The 11,315-nt window shown below is 48.0% G+C and overlaps 1 pseudogene; it reads right to left on the reverse strand.

Moving 5' to 3' along the window:
* Positions 1–10,121: 10,121 nt before the first annotated feature.
* On the reverse strand, positions 10,122–11,092 carry LOC126517762 (tigger transposable element-derived protein 6-like; annotated as a pseudogene).
* Between the last annotated feature and the right edge of the window lie 223 nt (positions 11,093–11,315).

Below are 11,315 nucleotides of genomic sequence, written 5' to 3' on the forward strand. Positions count from 1 at the left end.
GCGAGTGCCAGCGTACCCAGTGCGACCCAGCTCCAAAAAACGCGCTGGTTTCACAATGGAAGACACTGGTTTTTGCAATATGGACAGCATGAAAGCCGAGAACATCCGCTGCTCTCTCTTACTGCGGCGCGCCGCCTCAGGCTGGGGCTGCTAGGCGTTGCCTCCGAGATCGCAACGGCACCGGTGAAATTTCAGAGGTCACGAGTCGGCTAATCAAAGTCGGCGTAGCGAGGTTCATTGGCCTCTTCATTCACACAGCGGAGCCACAAGAGAGAGGTGGATGGATCATCTTCATAGTCGGCGCGCCATGTTTTGGACCACATGTAGCTTGAACGCGACGGACTTTGTTTACATGACAGCGTGCATACGGTTTCCGCCAGTTTTAGGAGGCTATAGCCGAGCATAGTGGAAAACGGAAAGGAGAAGCCAACACACTGCACCCGTAACTACCTATTGTAAAGGCAATCGCGTCAGCCGTTGAAAAGAGTGTTGTCAACGCCGAATATTTTCTTGCTCTTATTAAAATACATCGCGTACACAGCTGTGCATCCTTTACACGAACCGAAAAGCCTTGTTCAATTATGCACATTTAATGTTGTGCAGTCTACACAGCAAATATTGCAGTAAAGGGTAATAACCGATATAGCTAAGTAATCAATATAACGAAGAAATGGGCAATCGACCTTCCACTTCGTCATAAGCCGATTTTAATGTACAGGACTCGTTCGGCTAAACCTCTGGCTCGTTCCTGCTAAAAAAATGCAGAGACTTAGCATGTCGTAGTGCGTTTAGTTTATTACCACGCTTTTCTGGCATTACGTACAAGCTTCATCTACAATCATTCCGAAGTGGGTGTCCCCTGCAACAGCGCCACTCACAACATATCGATTTCACTGCAGCGACAGGGCGATAAACTGTCCCGGCTGCGCTGAACACGGTGCTTTGGTTTTACTGTGAACGTAAGTTGTAATGCTAGCAAACGTGGTACTAAACCAAACTAGCTTCGAAATAGTTCCTCTTTGCACTCGTAGATGCAGTCGCATAATAGATTTCAATAAATCTATTTGTAGTTCTAAAGAATTCATATTTGTTTATCTTGATTTTAGATTTATTTTGATTTGTACTTATCTTTGTCTCGATTGTTTGTGAAGATAAAAAATACACTCTGGTGATTTATATGCTGAAACTTCGAACTGGTGAAAATTAACTACGCAGAGGAGGACCCGAAAATGTTTTTAAACACTTCAGGCTCCTTAACGTGCACCTAAATTTAGGTCCACGGTCAGTTCTTTTTACAATCATGAAAATTACAGGACCTGAAAAGTTACTGAGAAGGCAAGTTCACCTGAAACTGCCGATCTCTTGTTTCTCGGCAGTCGACCTTCTGTGAGAGGAAACGCTCATTTCATGATGATAATTAGTACATGCATGAAGGGAAGGACAAAAACGCAGTAATAGTTTCAACCTAGATTACAATGGGCATCCCTGCTTGGACGTGTTTCTTTTACACCACTAATCTCCGTACCTTGGTCAGATTAGTGGTGGTGATGATAGCCTTGTCGCCTGGCTGTAGTTCCTCAAATCTATGAACGTCTTGCCTGACGTTCACTTCTTCAGTTGCAGCTATTGCGGGTTCGTCTCTCCAATAGCTGGGCTGCGAGCGCGTGGTACAAGACAAACACACATTTCCCAAGCGTTAAAATAGAGGAAAATATTTATACACTTGCTCATATACAGGTTATCCAACATAAATTGAGCCTTTCATCTTAAAAATGAAAGGCACCCGTACGCGAGTTGAACAGAATGCATAATGTTGGCACTGGCCTAGAGTTACTCAGACTATATTTTATTTTCCCCTTAACTAAGGGATTAATTATGTTTAATTGATCAACTTTTTAAGTGTTGGCTAGAAACCTCAAGCGTGATACGCAAAGTTGTAGAGCAGCTTGAAAAACCTATCAATATATTGTTGCCAACACGATATATCTCACGTGGTTCTTTTTTCCGCGTTCCAAAGAAAGCCCACGAAATATGAACAAAAATACCACATGACGGGGCGCTTGTGCAGTGTTATTGTGCTGCTCTCACGCGTGCGATGGATGAACAAGGTCAGCTGCAGTGAGATTGGCCGGCGACAGGGCGTTATGCCTGGTGCAGGTATCTGGGCATGCGGCTTTTACCGCATCGTGGCGTAAATGCGTGCTGCTAGCCGAGCGTTGCCGAAGTGATCAAGCGTCTAAGACCACGAAAAAGAAAACAAGCGAAGGAAAAGACGAAAGCAGCATTTTGATTCTGCTTGAAAGAAGGAAAGGGTGAAACGCGTGGGAATGATGCACGGTGATGACGGCTGCTACAGTTGAGCATTTGTACGCAAATGACCTTGTAGTTTTGAATTTGAACGATGATGCTACAACTTTAAGCCCTAGGGCTCGAATAACAATGGGTAACTCGCAGATGGACAAAACTAACCAATGGTAAAAACGAACTTGGCTATATTCAAGGAAGATTACGCATGTCCTCTTAAGACGATGAGTCTTCTCGCACTGACCCCGTCTGCTCTCCTTCTCACACTTACCGTCTACCAGACATTCTTCTTTGATCTCGCACCCCACACGTGGCCATCGCTTTGTGGTCGCCGTATCGGGTGGCCGCGTCTGGCTTCACTCTTGTGCACCGTCACCGGCCCTTCAGTCCCTGAGAGAGTGCGCCCGCAGGCTGTTCCAGTTTACCGGATGTAGATCACACCTTATGTAAGTCGTTTCAACCAATCCCAGCGAACTGCAATATATCCAATGATCCTGAGGCACCCGTATCCCTGCATGTTTCTCACAGTAACGCTATTTGGCTGTGACCAACGTTAAAAAGCAAATACGCCTTACTCAAATGAAGAAAGAGCGGATATGGTTTTGCCTCTAGGTGAGTCAAGTGGACATAGAATGCACGCAGTTGAGCTATTTCAACGCTGCCGTCCAGGTACGCGTCCGAGCTCAATGACATTTGTGCGTGCATATTAAACGCTCAGACAGACTGGGACTTTGCGAAGAACTGACATAAATCTTCAGTCCTGGGCGAGGACGTGGAGGCAGATATTCTGCCAAAGTTTTCTTAAGACCCACATGAAAGTCTTCGTAATGTGGGTGCTGAAGCTGGAGTGTCAAAATCTTCAGTGTGGACTGCTTAAGGAGGGACAATTTCATACGTACCACGTGCAGCTGCACCAGATGCTCCGCGATTTCCAAAATCGAGAGGGATTTGCAAAATGGAATATAATCAAGAGGGACGAGGACCCAGGCTTTGTCAACAAAATAGTGCGGACCGATGAAGAAACCTTCTCACGTAATATCCGAGTGAATATCCACAACGCTCACTATTGGAGCGGCGAAAACCCTCAATAGTCTTTGAAGACACATCACCAATATCAGCGGTCGGTTAATGTGTGGTGTGGAATTTACGGGGACACTAGCATTGGCCCCGTATTTTTTGATAACGCGCATACAAGCGAAAGATACGTCAACGACATCCTTGACAGGGCGCTTCAGGATTTTCTTTGCGAAGTTTCATTGGCTACGATCAAGGTTATTTGGTATCAGCATGATGGTGCTCCCGCGCGCGGCAGCAGCAAAGCTTGGAAATGGCTGCATGTATTTCCGCAGCAGTGTAATTACACGGCATGGGCGCACTGCTTGGCTAGCACGGTCGCCAGATTTACCTCCCCTCGATTTCTTCCTCTGGGGCTACGTGAAGGATAAAATATACCAGACACCAACCACAACATCAGAGAACGTAAAAGAAAAAAATACGACAAGTCGGTAACTTCATCCCTCATACCATGATGAAGAACGCCTCGGAAAATATGCCTATGAGATGCCAAATGTGCATTGCGGCAGTTGGTGACGTCTTGGAACACGCATTACATTCAGAGGGTGCTTTTTGGATTGAAGGCCACTGGAAAATATTTCGGGCCCTAACGCCGCCTCGCCACGCAACCCCATTACACTGCGTCGGCAGGCCGCCAACTCTTGCCCTTTGCAAGTACAAACAATAAAGTTATGTTCTTATTTTCTTTCGTCTCCTTAGACGCTTAATCGCTTGATCGATAAGAGCCGCACGCCCAGCGAGACTGGCCCATGACAGGGCGTTATGTGTGGTGTAGGCATCGCCAGACATGACGCCCTGTCATGGGCCAGTCTCGCTGCAGCCGAACTTGGTCAGCCATCAAAAGTTTGAGAGCAGCACAACAACAGTGCACAAGCACCCCGTCACGTGGTATTTTCTCATATGTCGTGGGCTTGCTTTGGAACACGGAACAAAGGACCCCGTGAGGTATATCGCGTTGGAAATAATTTATTCACAGGTTTCTCAAGGTGCTCTAAAACCTTGCGTATCACATTCTGGGTCTACAGCCAATACTTTAAAGTTGATAATTTAAGCAAAACTAAATCATTACTTGAGGGGAAAACAAAAATAGGTGTCCTAACTCTAGGCCAGTGCGAACATTATGCATTTGGTTCGACTCACGTCTGGACTGCCTTTCCTCGTTAAAACTTCGGCTCGATCAAGTTTCGTCAGACAACCTGTACACCAGTAAAAAGCAAAAAAAGGGAAATATAGAATATCGTGCCCAACACTGTACATCTAGTATTATTATGCAAACCTACATGTACATTTTTTCGATGACACTATCTCTTAAATATACATTATAGTACTGCATTGATTTCTTACATGTGTATTTCCCTTTACTTTGCTGCTTTGTACTGTGTGCTTCTTCCCTTCATAGCCATGCTAAAGGGATCCATTATGCACATATAAATAAACTGATTCCTAATTATTTTATTTCAATGGGTGCAATGGTGTTGGAATCCGATTAGACTGGGTGATGTTTAGGTGGACATTAAAAAAATAGGCTGCACTAGGCACTCTGAAAACAATAACTGGCCCCTAAAGTGCTTGTTAGTATTATTTATTGAACGATTTTTCATGTCAAGCAGACTACAGGATTTTGGTAACGCCAGCACTGCTGCATTAGTTGAACGTTCGCGAGAACGTGCTTGAAGCTCTTCAGGCGAAATCGAAAATTCAGATACTAGGGACGTATTAAAACCCGATGTGTGTTACCTCGCCGCACTCCTGCAAAACTTAGTGATCCGTGCTAAATAACAGTACTTAAGGCATGTGTAAATATATTCCAAGGAAAAGATTAGCAGCGTTCAGTAATAAAAGTGTGATGTCAATGTAAAGTCATTGGAAGGTAATGAAATATTAAACCCCACAGCATTCGTTCCTATGACTGTTCCTGGCATTGGAAGAAACCCAAAGGTGAGAATTGGGTGTCATGTCCTTCTAATTACGACAGAGCTGGGGAATATTTTTCCACAGGTAAAGGCAGAATGCGATGCAAAATCTAAAGGACGCTGAGGCATTAATTTTGCCTCAAAATTATTGACTAAGCAGCTTCTAAAGTAAAAGGAACATTTCAGTGAGTTTGCTATTTCAGCATGGTTACAGTATTGCACCGTCATTCAAACGGAAATAGATGAAGAGATACGTGCCTAATAATGAATGCCAATAATTCGAAGCGCCATAGTTATTTAAAACAACTGACACCGAGTTCTCTGGCGTCATCTATCAGAGAACGCCGTCGTATGGTTATACGTACCAGAAGGCAGAATATCGGGCTTTGTCGATTGTTGGTGCTCCAGGGAAGAACATTCGATAGGTAGAATGCCAAGAACATCATAACAACGTCGCAGATAAGCATCCCTCCCCAAAGTTCCCCAATTGTGACATTGTCTTTGTCAAGCACTCTCCTGGTCACGAGTGACCATGATGCGCCTCCTGCAACGTCCATGGGTTTGAGAGAAAATTGAGCGCTTTTTCCGAACTATGCACCTGCATGGGTAATATTTATGTTTTTAGTATTCTTTCTATATATGATGTCTTTTTCAGAAAAAAAAAAAGAATATTGCTTTCTTTAGATTAATCATGGGCCCTATGATACACAGTGTTCTTAAGGCTGCAGAAATTCCTAACCAAATGACTGTAAGAGTAGAAAACGTGGCGTTATCGTAAGATGGTGTGCTTGTGGAGCTCCCGCATTCGATATTACTTAGACTAAGGTTTGAAATTTGACGATGAATTGATCAAATTAGCGGGATTTCCAACATATAAAAATGGGGGTCTAATAAGGAACAACCGCCTCAAATATTGCTATTAAGACTGTTACTCCGAAGTTTCTGATAAAGCTAAAGATAAAATTTTTATTGAGTTTTCTGAAAATCACGGTATGACTGGTGAAATATGCAAGTTTCGTTTTGCAAACCGGTATTTTAGCAACCGGTATTTTATGCCAGACATAAGGCTTTCTGGAACAACTATGGTCAGAAATCGTATTCGAACGGAAGAAATAGTGAACAACTTTGAATAATCAATTCTGGAACCAAATACGGATTCAACAGGAAGGAGTATATTATCCGCATAAAAAGCTTTGAATAACTCCGGATACTATACTAAACACAATAAGAGGAAGCTCTAGCTCGGGAGCCCTTGTATAGATTTACAAAAACAAATATTTTTTTCTCGGCAACCTTGTGGGGGAAGGTCTGCAGTGAATGATATGATATTTTAACTACCCTCTATCGCCAAAGTATGATATAGGGGAGTGGAGATATAGATGAGAACACTCAAATAAATAATAAATAACGTTAAAATACAGTACTAAAATAGAAACATCAAGGCAAATGAAAATGAAAATACAACCGCGATAGAGCCAGTGCTCTCAGCTTAGGGGAAGGTTGAAAACCGTCCATGCACCGTCTGAAAAGGTCTGCGCAGAATGAAATAAAGGCAATACAAACCTTCGTAGTCTCGGGCGATGCAGATAATCCTCATTACAGAGTATAAAGCTGTGTGGGGCAAGACACACGTGGCGAGTTTCGACTTCCTTGATTTTAGGAAATAGTTGGGCAACGGCACTGACGATGATGAGATGAAGGCAGGAGCAATAAGTGCTAGCGTTATGACCAGGAGTATTGCACTCGACCCTGCAAACATTATTACAAGTAAATAGTGCGTTAATATTAGCACGGAGCCGGTGGTCTAACACTGAATATGCGTGGGTCTCTCCTCGAATCACAATACCTCCAAGACGAACTCGAGCTATGCCGAAAAGCAACGTGCGCACCATCGCGAGCTAGAGTTCAGATACCACGACAACATAAACAAAGCTAAAGTGTCTTCTGCCACAGTGTGGTAAAACAGAGTTTATTCAATATATTGCTTTGGGCATGCGCAGTAGGCTGCACCGTTTCAGTTTCGCATACTTGGTTAACACTTGCTTTACACTTACTACAGATAGAGCTACCGGCAAGATGTATTATCTCCTGGAGGATATAGAGACGGGTACAAGTGAGTCCAATGGGAGCCTCCTAATCTTCTCCATTCCAAAAACATCTGGAGCATTCTATGCATCCGATACATGAATTGATTCACAGGCAGACGCAATCAGCACTATAGAAAAAAAAATAAAGGATGTCCTCACCAAGCGAGGTGTCATGACAAAATTCTCGCGGCACATCTAACGAAAAGAATGGTAGGTGATCTCTCTTACGCTGATGATGAAAAACTCGCACCTCAGCGTTGACGTTGTTTCGGTTAACTTTAGGCGAACGCAGCACATCAACTGAACTCGGAGGAGCGAGAGGTTGTTGATTGGGGAGTGAAAGGTGGGGCTAAGTGCAGCGTGGTAACTGTCTCTCAATAGAGGACCCCTCACCCGCACTGCACATGAGGAAGGGTGAGAAAGGGGAGGTGGCAGCGACAACAGAGGATGCCTATGCGCGTGACGGAACAAGCTCAAAGACGGTCGGTAAGACCGCCATAATCGGCGAAGGTTAGCAAAGCACGTAACTGCACCCTAAGAGGGAAGTTGCAGCCCGAAGAGTGCAGAGTGTGTTCTACCGCTGCGTAAGGGAGGTTATACTGGCAGCAGATGCTGACGAGGGGCTTTCGCGCTGCGGCGGTAGCCGGGCACTTGCAGAGCAGGTGCTGCAGAGTTTCCAGCGCGCCGCAGTCTCGGCAGAGGGGGGATGGTGCTGACGTTCAGTGGGCCAAATAGAGAGGGTGCGGAGGTCGAGGAGGATGGCGTGCTCCCTCCTGGTGAACCCTGCTTCCGGGAGACAGCGCCGGGGGGCGCCCCTGCGCTAAGGTCCCTTAATACACTCTAAGAACAGTTTACACCCTTTTGAGTGCCCCTTCTGCCACACAACAATAATCGGCATCTGCCCTGATGCGTTTCCTTTGTTTAACGCTGCGAGCCAGGTACTTTCCAGTAACGAACGGCATGCTCGTTATCAGCATGATAGCATTGCCGACAGGAAATGCAATCATGCTGATAACGCGCATCCCCACGAGCTCCGCGTTTGTGGGAGAAGCGCGGAACGAGAGGCGGCACTGTCTGGTGCGGTGCAGTGCAGGCAGCAGCCGTGGAGGCGTCGTTGAGGACGGAGCCGTCCGAGTACAGGTGTGTCCTTCCCACCAAGTCGCCCTGTATCCGTGCAGCAACCTCCTGCACTATTGCGCATAGAGGTGTGCGGTGCTTGGAACGGACGCCCGGAAAGTCGAGGCACACGTGTAGTAGCGCGCGCTGGTTCGGGGGCGGTGTGGGTGCAAGAAGCACCGGTGGTTCCGCCACCACGTCGTCGAAGAGGTGGAAGACCCTTCCCACACGCGGCTTGAGGAGTCGGCGGAGTAGGGACAGCATGGGTCCGGCGCCCGGGGCTCGGGAGAGACGCTCCAGGTGGCCAAGCCTACGCACATCGGACGTGATGGAGACGGGTCATGCGCCAGTTTCCGCCAGTGTCTACGCCACGCGTGAGGTACGGGGAGGCCGTGGCACGTGCACAGGGTTCGTCGGTGATCGCGATTGATGCACTACCACAAATTCTCGCGAAAAGGGCACCGCGGCAACGCACAAAGCACCTCTGGCAATTCGAGAGCCTCGTAAAGGCGCGCCACAAACGACGGAGGCAGCCGTCGCCACGCACGCGATGCCTGCGCACCACGCTCTCTATTCGGTACATCTCCGCACGTAGCTGCCTTATTGCAGGAGCGAAGGTGAGACGGCGGTCTAGGGCGAGCTCGAAGTAGCGGATCATTGCTCGCCAGCAGAGGGGGAGGCCATTGACAAGCACGCCACCGGTGTGGCGGTGGGTGGCAGCGTGGGTGTGTACCATGAAGGTCTCGCTCTTGCTGGAGGAGAGGCGCAGACTGATGACAAGAAGGAAGCCAGCCACAGCGTCCAGGGCCGCCTGTAGCTGGTCACGCATCTCGCACATGCCGGTGGTCGGGCAACGAACGTACAGCGTCACGTCGTCCGCCTAAACCACATCGCGCCCAGAGAAGTGGCCTGTTTTTGGCACGCACTCTATGATGGGTACAAGAGTGAGGCTAAACAGGAAGGCACTCAACACGCTTCCCTGAGGCACGCCGCAGATCATCGGGACGTACCGGCACAGCGGACGTCCTGCCTTTTAAGAAGGGCCGAATATAGGTGCAGCGGTGGCGTAGAGGTAGAGCATCCGCCTCGCGTGCAAGAGGATCGTAGTTCAAATCCCGGTGTCGCGCAATTTTCCACCGGATGAAAAAAAATCCGTGTGTTGATAAAATTGCATAAACAGCCCTGGAGTAGGGCCTGATCCCGGTGACCAGAACCGGTAACGCACTTCCTCACCAGTGTAGTATTGGCCACCATGGTGCAGTACTTGGCCGCAACACCCTATCTGACTACAGCAATCAAACTCCGGCCATCCGTCCCCAGCAGCTCCGAAGCAACTGACCACGGCACGGCGGTGGTCAGACCTGTGACGCAGCAGAGGGTGCTAAGAATGTCTGGGTCCGGACAGGCCACCGTTGAAATTTGAACCTGGCAACGTTTAACGCTAGAACGTTATCTACTGAGGCGAGTCTAGCAGGGCTATTAGAGGGCAGTAATTGGGATATTGGGAGTCCAGCCCACATATAACGAACTTGATCGTCACGTGGCATTTGTTCGTTGTATCCAAAGTTCGTACTATGTGGACCACCTATAATACGGGAAAAAAGACCAAGCGAGACGAAAGTTCACTTTATTTTTGAAAAAAGTCCGTGATGCATGTCGGCTTCTTCAAAGCTGATCGCATCACTGCCGTTTCTAATTTTTCCAGCGCGGTAATATGTTCATCGCCAAGGCCTCTGCTGCACACGAGTTCCTTAAGCGACGCGATGTACCCCTCGCGGTTGAAGCGTTCACAGCAACCGGTGGTAGAGTAGCGTCCTCGTCGGTCTCTGGGCAGTCAGGAAGGGCTCGCACTTCACGCACAATAGCTTCGTAAGTGCATGGCTCCGCAATGTCGGCGTCGTTATCAGCAGAAACGAAATCGTCCCAGACAACGTCAGGTCCGGCCAGCTGCGTGTCAACGACGCGTTGCCAGAAGTCCTCGTGCGACCGGCCTTCCGGTGGGTGATCTATGGCGTCCTCGGTGCCTGGGCCCATAAAACCGGCCTTGCGGAAGCAATTTTCTATGCACTCCGCGGTGATTTCCATCCACGCCGCTTTCAACATGTCCACGGCGGCAAGCAAGCTGATGGGAACTGGCATGGCAGCATCAATCGCGATCAACAAGCGTTGGATGACGCGCCGCCGGTAGCACACCTTGAACGCATGAATGATGCCCATATCCAGCGGCTGAATCTTGCAGATTGCATTGGGAAGCAAGAAGAGCACTGTCACCGCGCTCAAGGAAGGCTGCACATGGTGCGCCGCACAGTTATCCAGCACGAGCAGGACCTTCCTGTTTTTTCGTGCCATGTCGCGGTCGAACTCGACAAGCCACTCGGCAAATAAGTCACGACTCATCCAGGCTTTTGTATTGTTCCTGTAGCGTACGGGCACGTAGCTTCCAAAGCATCGCGGCTTACGTGACTTGCCAATGACAAAAGGCAGCCGCCGGTCACTGCCGTCCATATTGACACACAGAAGAACGGTGATGCGCAACTTGCTGTTCTTACCTCCTGCGCACTTGTCGCCTTTCAAGCCATGCGTTTTAGATGGCAACATCTGATAAAACAACGCAGTCTCGTCGGCATTGTAAACGTCCCGTGGAGCATAGCTCGTGATTGCTGGGAGCTTGACGGAAAGCCACGCATCGACGTCCTCATTGTTCACAGACGCGGCCTCGCCGACGACCGCTTTGAAAACAATTCCGTGGCGAGCCTTAAACCGGTGGAGCCATCCATTGCCTGGGCTGAAATCGGGAAAGTCCAAAAGGAAGGCGAAGTCT

This window comes from Dermacentor andersoni, chromosome 11 (genome assembly GCF_023375885.2).
Source record: "Dermacentor andersoni chromosome 11, qqDerAnde1_hic_scaffold, whole genome shotgun sequence".
Taxonomy (NCBI): domain Eukaryota; kingdom Metazoa; phylum Arthropoda; class Arachnida; order Ixodida; family Ixodidae; genus Dermacentor; species Dermacentor andersoni.